This window comes from Euleptes europaea, chromosome 2 (genome assembly GCF_029931775.1).
Source record: "Euleptes europaea isolate rEulEur1 chromosome 2, rEulEur1.hap1, whole genome shotgun sequence".
Lineage (NCBI taxonomy): Eukaryota > Metazoa > Chordata > Lepidosauria > Squamata > Sphaerodactylidae > Euleptes > Euleptes europaea.
In genome coordinates, this window is record NC_079313.1 from 48,362,638 (window position 1) to 48,375,881 (window position 13,244).

Genomic DNA, 13,244 nt, shown 5'->3' on the forward strand with positions numbered 1-13,244 from the left:
AACACATACACATGACTGGGAAGTGTGCATCTTCATGCATTCATTGGTACACTTCCAGGGAGCTGTAGCCAATCACATGCACCAGAGGACACACCCACTCTTTGGAAATGAACACCTTTCCTTTGGATTGTGTGTTTATGGCATCTGCCATATTGTTGTAGAAAGCACAAATCAGTTCTTAGCTTGTATTTCCTTGCATTACAGTTTATAACTTTGGGAAAAAGCACCTCTTAAAAATTGAGTTTTTGTCATCTAATTAACATGACCAGCCATTTGGATAAAGATTAAAAACCTACCCTGAGCCAACAGCTCAGTGAGTATAGTAGAGAAACCAAATACTGCGGAGTAAAAAAAAATTAGCTTGTAATTAAGTAAGGATTAAGAGGTTCTAAGAAACTTAATAGAATTTGATTCAAAGTAACTGTTAACTAAAGTACTAATACACTGGGGGGGGGGATATAGGTTAAATACAGCAATTGCAATAAGCACATAAAGAGCTGCAACAGACTTAATATAATATATAAAAGAGGCCGGGCCTGCATATAGCTTGGTTAAAGCGGAACAAAGTTTGTTGTATCAGTGAAAGCCACAGGTACTGTAATGGCTTTCAAAACAATTGGCTCTTAAATACATCTTAAGAGCTCTTGATTAAGTGTTTCAGCACCTTAACATAAGATGCCTTGTTAACAGTCAAAAGCTGTTGAAAGCATTGAATTAGTCAAGTACACCTAGACATTATGCATTTTTCCCTTCACTGCCGAACTATCGCCAATACATTTGCCACACAGTCAAGCCACAATATATCTGAACACACTGGAAAAGTGGGTGGATGTGAACAGGGTGCAATTGAACAAGAATAAGTGCAGAGTTCTACATCTGGGTAACAGAAATGAGGGACATGCATACTGGATGGGGGATACACTTCTAGGCAGCAGTGTGTGTGAACAAGATCTTGGGGCATGGGTTCACCGCAAGTTAAATATGAACAGGCAGTGTGATGCAGCAACAAAAAAAGCTAATGCGATCTTGGGTTGCACCAATTGAGGCATAACATCCAAATTGCAAGTTGTCATATTTCCACTGTACACAGCATTGGTCAGGCTGCACCTGGAGTATTGTGTGCAGTTCTGGAGGCCTCACTTCAAAAAGGAAGTGGACAGAATGGAGTGGGTACAGAGGAGTGTGATGAGGATGATCAGGGGCCTGGAGACCCTATGAGGAAAGGCTGAGGGAGTTGGGAATGTTTAGTCTGGAGAAGAGGAGGTTGAGGGGGGACATGATTGCTCTCTTTAAGTATTTGAAGGGCTGTCACTTAGAAGAAGGCAGGGAGCTGTTCCTGTTGGCAGCAGAGGGAAGGACTCACAATAATGGGTTTAAATTGCAGGCGGAAAGGTACCATCTGGATATTAGGGGAAAACTTTTTTCAGTAAGAGTTGTTCGACAGTGGAATGAGCTACCTAGGGAGGTGGTGAGCTCCCCCTCACTGGCAGTCTTTAAACAGAGGCTGGACAAGCACTTGTCAAGGATGCTCTAGGCTGATCCTGCATTGAGCAGGGGGTTGGGCTAGATGGCCTGTATGGCCCCTTCCAACTCTATGGCCATTAACGCATGGCTGTTTTGTCTTGCGATTCTCCTGCGAATGTAGCGAATCGCCATTGTCTGAACGCATGACCCCCCCCTTCCTGAGGCACCAACCCACTTACGTTGCGAAACTTCCCCTGGTTTTCCAATCCCAGCTTTATCCTGATTAAAAAACAAAGAAGCGCAGCAATTGCGAGTGCCTGCCGCTGCGTTTCAGCACTCGGGTCAACTCTTCCTTCCGACACTCCCCCCATCCCACTTTCCCCTCCCACCTCCCTCTCGGTGGAACTCTGGAAAATGTCCGCACATCTCTGGAGTGGTCAGTGTACCAACATATTGGAAAACAGGGATGGGGGTCCTTCATGTTTCCCCCCTTTTCCTGACTGTCTTGCGAGAAAGGTCTTTGGTTTCAACCCCAACCTTCCTCAGGCAGCTGTTCTCTCAGTTGATTGGAAACTTTTTTGGGGTGTGTGTGTTCTTTTTCGCTTTTGTTCTTTCTTGCTCTTTGCCGGCAGCACTGATATTAGGCTCCCAGAGGGAGAGGAGAGGGAGAAAGAAGCAGCAGTTACAAGAATCACTTGCGGCTGAGAGCTGTGCTGTTGCTCCCCTATACACACACACACACAACCCTCTATGCAGCAGAGGCTGGGGCATAGAGAAGGGGCACACACTGAGGAAATGAGAGAAGGCTTCCCTCCCCCACCGCCAAGAAGAAAGAGGTAGCCATTCTCCAAGCCTCCCCCTCGCCATCACAGCTTGTTCACCAGCCAGGGACATCAGTGCCCACCCACTCACCTGCCTTGCAGCACCCTAAAAGTCAAGGCGCCAAGCTGTTTTTATTTTGCAAAGGCGGGGGAGTCTACAACCATGCTTGCTATACAATAAGAGGGTTTAATGTGGATAGGATGGTATACTGGCAAAAACAATTATTTTTAAAAAAACCTTGTTAGGTCAGCCCTTAACTGGCATCAGCCAACCACAGAGCACTGACGAAATAATGATCACTCCCCTACTATCCTGCGGCGCTTCACTTGGGAACACCCCTCCCTGAACTTTTGTGGAATTGATGCAGGATGGAGTTCACCACGCGTTCTATTTTTGGCTCCCGGGATATTAAAAAAAAAAAGTGAGACACGACAGGGAGAATCACAAGACAAATCAGCTACCAGGCCTGGCATCCTCTTTTTAAAAAAGCTTCTGTAATAAAGTGAAAGGTTTTCTAGCATCCAAGAAGGCCTAAGCTACCCTGATCTTTAATTAATTGCTGTAGTTCTCAGAATGCTATGTGAACTGAGGTGCCGGATTAGTGTATCTGCTACTTCTGCACTGACCATATACCTGGAGTTGACATTCCAGCAAAAATTCTTGTACTAGCATATCATGATATTTAACTGACACCTTGTCACAAGCAGCTGCCATCTATCTACAGCAAATCTATCTATCCTGGAGGAACCTGATTCTTTTACATATCAGTTGAACTAATCTCCCCCACCCCCCACCCCCCACAAAAACCTTTGGAGTCGTTTTGGCAGTTCAGTATTTACAAACATGGCTTCCCCACTCCCATTTCTTTACTAGCATTCCTATAGTCCTCTTTCAGCCAAATTGTACTTATCGTATCAATCATTTAAAAAGACCCCTGGTCTGCCCCACACAATTTACATGACTTTACAGAGTCAAGTAGTTACAAGAGATACAAAGTCACTTCATCCAACCTTCTGTCTAAAGGCATCTATCAGTAGTTTCTAAGATCTCTTGAAGCATGACAATATGTACACTTACTATTGTCTCACCAACAATGCACCATTTTACTACATTCTCCATTGTTCTCTGTAAGCAAGACAGAAAAGGATTCAATTGTTGCCTGCCTCTGTTATCCCAAAATCAAGAAAAGCTCCACCACCCCTTAAGAAAATCATTGCCAACAGTGGTATCCAAGGAGTCAAGATAAATATTGCAACTCACCACATGTAAATTTTTGATGCAGAAGTCAACTGAAGTAAACCTCACAAACAAGTTTGTCAATAGCTCCAATAACTGACTCTTATCAAGGAGCCTCAAACACTTAGAGGGAAAAAATCTTTACTTAGGTAGAATTTTATATTTCTTTTATGTACTATAAGCAAAATAAGAGCTTGCTGTTATGATTGCATTACTAATCAACATGCTCACTACTTACAAAGGATAGGGTAGAGTGGGGGGGGAAGTACAAGCTATTAGAAACCAGGTATGTGCTATCAAGTCACTACCACCATAATCACTTACCTCTGAAGACAAGCAATAGCTCCCAGGCACATGTCAAAATCTTCAGCTATGCTTCTTCTTCCTAAGGCCCTTATCCAAATCCACCATTATATCAGTTCGCAATGGTAACAGCTGCACTTGGTTATCTCCCAGGTATTTACACCTTGCCCCTCCCACCTATCTAAAGAAACAACCCTCAAACAAATTTAGTTTACTTAGAGCTAGCCACATGGGTGAGGAAATTCCTGAGTAGGCTAGCATTCAGCAACTGAGTCAGAGAATTAAGATCATGGTAAATAAGGAGATGCAGAGGTCCTCCATTACTCTAACATATGTTTTGACATACCATGTGGACTTCCACTGACATAAGTCAAAAGAACAGTGTTAGTTCCTGATCCTGAAGCATTAGTGTAGATCACCACCATGTACAGCTCCATCCTATCTGGGTTTATGATAATCAAGTACCACCAGGGCTTAATCCCACATAAACATGCATAAAATTATAAAGCCATAGAATTCTGCTGAGGTCATGATAATCTACTGAGAACCATTCCCCTAACTATTTGTAGAGTCCAAAGTTAAAGCCTTTTGTTCTGCAATGAAAAACTTCACAATGCATCCTAAAGTATTTGCAGAATTCTCACCTGGTTTTCTGAAGCCCAGTGACACAGACCACTAGTTGCAGGTTCACATCAATGATCACCAAGGTCAGAAGCTTTAGGGGATTAGACTTTCAGTCACGCAGCCCCCATATCTTTATGCAACCCCCAGGCTTTGGTATGACAAAGTTCTGAAATCAGGCAAATCTTTTTTTCTATTTAAAGTTTCTATATAGTTGGCATATCTGCAATTATATCTCTCTTGCCTTTCTTCTTTGATAAAGTCCAAGGAATAAGATATTCTTAGAGATCCCAGAGGGTCTCCTGTGCAGGCACTGACTACATCCAGACCTACTTGGTTTCAACAAGGCATCTACATCAAGTTGCTTTTCCAACCATGTCCTAGCACCCAATTCTGTAGGACTGAGGAGCTGCTACAATAGAAAAGTTTTCCTCTGACTTTCTGTCCCTTCTTTGTCATAACTCCCTTCCCACTTAGCCCTTAGTTTGTTTGTTCAGCTGGTTATATGTAACATTTGGTACCTTGGTATGACATATTTTTCCACCCTCTATTTTATCCTCACAACAGTGTGTGGTAGGCTAGGGTGAGAATGTGTGACTGGCTCAAGGTCACCCAGTGATCAAACTTCATGTCAGGGAAGAAATTTGAACCCATGTGTTCAAGATCTTAGCCTGACCATCTAACCACTACACTACACTGCTTCTCTTACAGCCCATTCCTGAGCTGACGGTGTAGGGGAACGGCGAGGAAGAGGTGCAGCGGCGCCTCTTCCTAAGCCATTTCCCCTAAGCTATTAAACACAAAAAAGCAAGTGGCTGAAAGGGGGTAGGAAGCCACCTAACCGGCGGCGCCTCCCCTGGCCCGCCTGCGGAACGCCCCCCTGCGCAGGCGCGGCCTCTCTACGCCGTTGCCGGCGCCACGGAGAGGCCGCACTGGCAGAGGGGAGAAGCGCGGCTGGAAAGTTAGGTAGTGACAATATAACATGGTACATTGTGCTAGACAACATAAACAATAACTGGATATACTACCATTTCCTCTGGTAGAAAAATCAGCAAGAGACTATTTTGCCTGCATTATCAGTGTTCAGTTTTGGCTTGCTAAGCAGCACTTTAAAGGCACAAGAGCTCTGGCCGCCCTCCAAAAAACGTGGCAACTTAATTACAAACCAAGAGCTTTAATTTTCTTTAAATGATCTACCGAGTAACAAATTCTGGAAAGATTTTTCAGATGAGGGGGGAAAGCCCCCCCCCCGAAAAGGTGCATGCTCCCTCTGCCAAAATTATTCTCTTTATTTATATACTACTTTTCTCCCCAATGGGAACTCAAAGCGATTTATATCATTCTCCTTGCCTCCATTTTATCCTCACAACAACCCTGTGAGGTAGGTTGGGTCAAGAGTATGTGACTGATTCAAGGTCACCCAGCAAGATTCCGTGGCAGAGTGGTGATCTGAACCTGGGTTAACCCCGATTCTACTCTGACACTTTAACCACTACACCATGCAGGCTCTCGATGAAAACCACGTAAAGAATTTTTTAAAGCTAGAAAACAACTATAAAGGCTGTTACACAAAACGTAGCCATTATGTTATGTTGTTTAAAGCACTCTCTTTAATAAAATATATGGGTCTTACCTTTTCTCTCCCAGACTTTCTGTAAAAACTTTTAAAAAACCAACAACAACATGTGTAGCTTTGCTTCTGAAGCCCAGCTGGGCTTTAATGGCTAGAAGTCCCAGGGGCTTGTTAATTGTTGCCATTGCTCAAGCAGGCTCTGCTGCAGGTGAAGAAACTAATTAATCCCGGTAGGCTGCTGCATCGGTGGGCCTGATAGAAAGCATACTTTGTGAATAAGAAATAGTTTAAATATCTTCTGGGCTGGCAACTGACCATTGAGAAACCCAGTTGTGTGCTCAAGACCCTTCTGGAAGGGGAAAAGCTAAACCCATCATGATCTTTAGGGTTTCCTTTAGCTTCAATTAGAGGGGCCACTACTGACTGAGAGCAAACCAGAGCTCAGGAGTATCCCGTACTACTCTATTAGCAATCTATCAAAACATTTACAGACAAATTAGTGCTGTTTTTAAGCACTAATGGGGTAGCAATTGCTAAATGCCAAGTCGCTTCTGATTTATGGCGACCCTATGAATTAATGACCTCCAAAATTCCAATAATTAACAGCCCTGCTCAGGTGTGAGGGCCATAGAATAGAGATAGCAATGCTAATATTAGTTGTAGTGCTGGTACAGTAACCTTGCAGAGGAATTGGTTTTCTGTGTTGTTGGGGTTTTTCCCCTCCCTAAATAGTACATGATAGGTGTTCTTGCTCTCAGGCTCTTCCACCTCAAGTGACCCTGAATTTCACAACTGCCCAATATTTAATTGCCCATAACCTCAATGAGCATGATCAGCTCATAGAGAGCCAGCGTGGTATCATGGTTAAAGAACGGTGGTTTGGAGCAGTGGAGTCTGATCTGGAGAACTGGGTTTGATTCCCCACTCCACATGAGTGGCGGAGGCTAATCTGGTGAACTGGATTTGTTTCCCCACTCTTACACACAAAGCCAGCTGGGTGACCAACTGTGTATCCTGGGGAAGAAGTAGGCACCCCTGAAAGCTCTCCTAGGATTGTTCTAGGTTAAGAAATTGGTAGAGGGGAAGGCTTTTCCACACACACCACACTCCTGATCAATTCAATTCAATAACCTTTAATAGGCATAGTACAAAAAACAGCTCTACTCCTGATCCGAATCAGGTGCTGCACAAGTGAGGATTGAGGAGAACCCGCAACTCACATTGGTGTTATGCCTAGGGTTGCCAGCTCTGGGTTGGGAAATACCTGGAGATTTTGGGGGTGGAGCCTGAGGAGGGCAGGGTTTGGAGATGGGAGGGACTTCAATGCCATAGAGTCCAATTGCCAAAGTGGCCATTTTCTCCAGGGGAACTGACCTCTGTCACCTGGAGATCACTTGTAATAGCGGGAGATCTCCAGCTACCACCTGGAGGTTGGCAACCCTAGTTGTGCCTGACACAGGGTGTGGACCCCAGACCAAACCTGTGTACTTCTTAATGTGTGAACAGTTCTAATCAAGCTTCCTTTTGTATGAGTTCTTTAACCCGCTTTGGCTTCCTTTTGTATGAGTTCTTTAACCCGCTTTGGCTTCCGAAGGCAAACAGATTTTTTTTAAGGTTTCACATATGTTAAGGATAAAGAGCAATAAAAATAAAACATAAGATTGCATGGCTTAGGTGTTCTGGCTAATGCTGTAAAAATAAATCCATTCATTCGAACATAAGATCAAAACAGGTTTTAGAAAACCCAGATTAAAAGCTTCATTCACTGCAGGAGAACAGTATTTTATCCTTAAGGTATGTGTGAAACCTTTAAAGAAGCTCTTTGACTTCAGAAGCTGAAGTGGGTTAAAGAGCTCATATGAAAGAGATGGTCTTTTAGAAAGATTGATGGTGATGGCATAGAAAAATGGGCATGAAGCTTTCTCTTCAAGACCTGTTGCAAATCACTTGCTATGGGTAATGGGTTTCTTTAAAATCCTATAGGATGTTGCCTCCTATGGGCTGTAATGTGGCAGCAGGATTGTGTCTACCTAGGTACCCTTTGTGAAGTGGTTTTAAGACAGGGACCTTGAGGCTTCCTTTTCATTTAATTTAAACCAGAGCTGCATCCTTCCATTGAGGCTGCATCCCTATGCATGCTTCCATTGAAATACATTCCACTGAATGATGTATTACTTTCTTCTATGGTGGATTTGATTTAAATCAAATCAATTTAAATCACTAGGCAGTATGACTAGATTTAAAGCATGGTTTTCTACACTCTTTTATAGCCTGCTGCCATTATAGGTTTTCTCCTCCAGGGAGAGCATATGATAAATCTCAGGCTATACACACAAAGATCCCAAGAGTTGTGGAGTATTCTGCTCAAAAGGTTTCACTTTCATTTTTCTGCTTGCCCCTCCCTCCTCACACTTAGCTCCTTGAGCAGATCTATTCCACTCCAAACAATCTTCTATTCATCGAATTTCTTCAAATTTAAGGGATAAGCGGTTGATTCTGTGTACATTGGTTTGTAAAGGAACAATGGGATTAAGGACATTTTCTCAACTCTGTATGTTTATTTTATAACGTTTTTGCTGTGAAGAAGAGGCATGTTATCTCTGCAGACACTTATTCACAGTTTTGAGAACTACAAAACCGAGCTTCTAGAAAAATTGCCCAAAATAATCTTACAGAAACCTCTGGAAGAGCATGACATTGTGAATGGATTAATGGAATACATTTACCAAAAAAATTAAACATTGCATGAATATACGGCATCATGCTACATAATTAAAAACTAATCCTTATTTCATGATAAATAACCTTTGGACTATAATGTATCTTAAACAGAAAACTATTTTTAGATAGACTTTTTCTCAAAAACCATTTTACTTTTTAAAATCTGATTAAATTTTTTAAATTGGATTTTAAAAAAAATTTAATCATTGATTTTTATCCACCCTGCTTTTTTCTGAATATAGGATAGCACTATAATAGCAGAATGTGATATGGGCTTACTTGGAAGTAAGTTCTACCATATTCATAGGATCTGCATGAGTGCATACAGGACTGCAGTCTTAGGGCATTTATGCAGGGGAAATTTGTGTTTGGTTTGCTGCACAGTTTTCTGTTCTGAATTCTCAAACATCATATGCATGAGGGGTCCCGTCCCAAATTCCAGGAGTACCTTGTGATTAATTAGGCATCCCCAGTGAATCACCGAGCTTCTAAGTCCCTCTCTGTGAAAACACAGCCTTGTTGCACTTTACTTGGAGGGGGTGGGTTAGCTCTTAAAGGGACTGCGTGTGCTTTTGCTGGGTATTCCTCCCCACCTTCCAACCTTTGCAGTCTTCTTCAGTGTCTTCCTGCACATTTCATGAAGGTTTAACTCCCTCTTTTGTGCTTTGCTTTGATGGGAGGGGTTGGAGGGGAGGAACAGACATGTGGGAGGGAGAAGCCAAAATGGGTGTGGGGAGAGAAACCCAAAGTTAAGAACTATGCATGGAAATGGGGGGAATTTGCATTGCTCTTGCCTTGAAGCAGTATTTCAATTCATTCTAAAACAGGATCCTAGAACTGCGGGAGAAGAACGAGGCCAGAGCGAGAGCGAAGTCACACCTGAAGGTCGGTAAAATCATGAATGATGCAAAGGAAGCCTCGAAGCAATCCAGCAGCAACTGCGAGCTAAATACTTTTGCATAAATGGCCATCATAATTTATACAGTTCATCTAGCTCAGTTTTGCCTTTGCTTACTAACAATGGCTTTCCAAAGAAAGGGCTCACTCTGGGTCTGTCAGAAGGTACAGTAATTGGGAGAGTTTGATCTTGGCTACCTTTTCATCATTAGCCTGTTTTGTTCTTCAATTGGGTAGATATTTAGCTTGTTCAGCAGCACAGCCATTATAAATCTATTATGTACATCTGTCTCTTGTATCTTTTGACTTCTGATCCTTAATTTGGACCTTTTATCAGCTGGAAAGCTGTGAAACGTTGTATGATTTTTTTTCACTTTCTCAAAGGGAGGCTTTTTTAAAATTAGAAATGCATTTCTCCTATTAAACAGTCCAGGGTACAACATTTTTGCTTTTTACAGGATTGCTTGGAAAGATTTATAGTGCATCTGATTTTCAAGGAAATACCTTATAAATGTTTGTTGAAACCAGCTTGATTCTAGAAAGCCAGTTGCAATACAATCAGTAGGCAGGTAGAGTATCTACGAAAAAATTGTAAAATTTACCAATTTTTCAAAGCTTACTAGTATGGTTGCCAGGTCCCTCTTCGCCACTGGTGGGAGGTTTTTGGGGCGGAGCCTGAGGAGGGTGGGGTTTGGGGAGGGGAGGGACTTCAATGCCATAGAGTCCAATTGCCAAAGTGGCCATTTTCTCCAGGTGAACTCTCTATTGGCGGGAGATCAGTTGTAATATCAGGAGATCTCCAGCTAGTACCAGGAGGTTGGCAACCCTTATTATTGCCCTTTGCCACATATTAGGGATTTGACCTGTCTGGTTAATGGCAGTAAAAATGGGTGCTAATATATCATACCACCAATCAGGATTAACCAGGAAAAATTCAATTTCCACAAATAAATTTCCACAGGAGCTTGCATTTCAGACTTATGATTTTTTTTTTAAGGAGATGCAGCCCCATCTAGCAAGGAAAGCCCTGCCTCCTCATGCAGTGAGGAAACCACTCTGTAGTGTTTGTGATGCCCTGACCTGGATGGCCCAGGCTAGCCCGATCTCATCAAATCTCAGAAGCTACGTAGGATCAGCCCTGGTTAATATTTGGATGAGAGACCACCAAGGAATTCTAGGGTTGCTATGCAGAAGAGGGCAATGGCAAACCACCTCTGTTAGTCTCTTACCTTAAAAACCCTACGGGGTTGCCATAAGTCAGCTACAACTTGATGGCACTTTACACACACTTTATATACACACACACACACACACACACACACACACACACACACAGTGTTTGTGATGTATTTAATTTCCTCATCCCAGCCTAGTAGATCCACCATCTTTAAAAACCAAATTAACAGTAGCGCTTTGGCCTTTAATGGTGGTGGAGGAAAGTGCCATCAAGTCACAATCAACTTATGGCAACCTCATAGAGATTTCAAGGCAAGAGATGTTCAGAGGTGGTTTGCCATTGCCTGCCTGTCCATAGCGATCCTGGACTTCCTTGGTGGTCTCCCATCCAACTACTAACCAGGGCTGACCCTGCTTAGCTTCTGAGATAGGATGAGATTGTGCTAGCCTAGGCCATCCTGGTCAGGGCTTGGCCTTTAATAGCCTCACAAATTCAACAGGTGAAGCTTTCCCCATTGTAGCATCTTCAGGATAGAAAAGGCTTTGCTGAATTTCTGCCTGACTCACTGCTCTTAAAGGTGTAGGCAACAATACTTATTTACTGTAGCTCACACCAATACTTTCCTCAGAAAAAGAGTGAGCAACTTTATCTATGTGCTATACCCTTCTTAAGAAATGGCATTCATTTTTGGCTATTCTGTTTTGAAGTTATTGGTTGTTAACAATTTGGAAACAGCTAATTGCTGTTTAGACATTTTCTAACAATTGATACATCTCTGGTTAATTTAATTATTTTGGTTTTGGTTTTATATGGAGAACTCTCTTTTTTTAACGTTTACTCTAAATAAATGGGCTAATTGTGCCCGTAATGCAACTACCAGCTTTTTGCCAGCAGATGTCAGCTCACAACTGGATTTCGTTTGTTTCAAAGATAATTAAAACATGTGAATCAGAACTCCCATTGTTAGGCATTAGAAATAACAAAGACTAGTAAGTAGGAAAGTCATATGAGATCACTGTTTGTGAAATCCCTTTTCAAAAAGAATAATGTTCTGCCCTGGGTTCCATTTATAGGTCATGCTGGAATGTGACAAATAGATAGATCAAAGGAGCCCTGTTCAGACAGCTTATCCAGGGGAATTAATGTATACCAAGAGATGGGGGAAGCAAGCCCTGCCCTCCATGTGTTGATTGGCTCATCCACCTAGGGACTATGTGCTTACAGCATATGCAGGCAGATTTAGCACAGAAGTGCCTATTAGCATACTGAGGGGGTAGGCAGGGCTAATGCATGTGACTTCTTCCTTGACTTGTTAATTATCTCCAGATTAGTTTTAGGCTCAGCTCTGGTCAGGACAAGTTGGGAAGTCCAAAAGCAAAAGAATATATAAGGTTCTTGAACACTCTGAATACAATTGCCAGCTGCCTGCAGAAAATGTGTCCTACCCCTTTAGTAGAGGTTTAATGGGATATTATTTACCAGGTGATGTTACCTACTTTCATGCTATGGAAAGCTTCAGCTGCCCATTTCAACACAGTAATTCTTTGTTAAAAATGCAAGACATTTTTGTCCAGGCAGTTGTCAACCCTACCGTACCTGACTGTAATGTGTTATATCTGACACAGGGTAGGAACCCTGGACTCAACCTGTGTGCTTCATAATGAGTGGATCAAAACATAAGCAAGCTACACATTTCTATATACTGAACAGAGATTATTTGTTTGCATGAATTGGAAGGAAACAGTTCTAGAACAGCGATGTGCACAGAGGCTTTATTAACAGGCTCCTGTAAGAGTGAATAGGTTTGTGGTGCCTGGATTAGGAATGGCTGAACAGTTCAATTACACCTAAAGAAAAATGTTCTGTCCCTTTAAAAGAGGCTTGATGTGTGGAAATGGGCAGTTGAAGCGTTGGCACAGAGGTAAACAACATCACCTGGTAAATAACAGCCCATTGAGCTTTAGTTAAAGACACAAGACATCTTTTCTCCAGGCCTGTATGCAGTCCTATAAGAATGTGTGCTTGGATGTACTCCTGTTGAAATGAATGAAGAAGTCCTTTTGTGAGTAAGAAAGTACCACATTATCCAGTGGAATTTCTAAACTGACAATAAGAGATTGACTTTGAAAAATGACAGCATTGTAAAGGAAGCACTTCTAAGCAGTTCTAGGTAAAGGTCTCCTGTGCAAGCACCGGGTCATTCCTGACCCATGGGGTGACGTCACACCCTGACGTTTACTAGGCAGACTTTGTTTAAGGGGTGGTTTGCCAGTGTCTTTCCCAGTCATCTTCCCTTTACCCCCAGCAAGCTGGGTACTCATTTGACCGACCTCGAAAGGATGGAAGGCTGAGTCAACCTTGAGCCGGCTACCTGAAACCAACTTCCGTTGGGATTGAACTCAGGTCGTGAGCAGAGCTTGGACTGCAGTA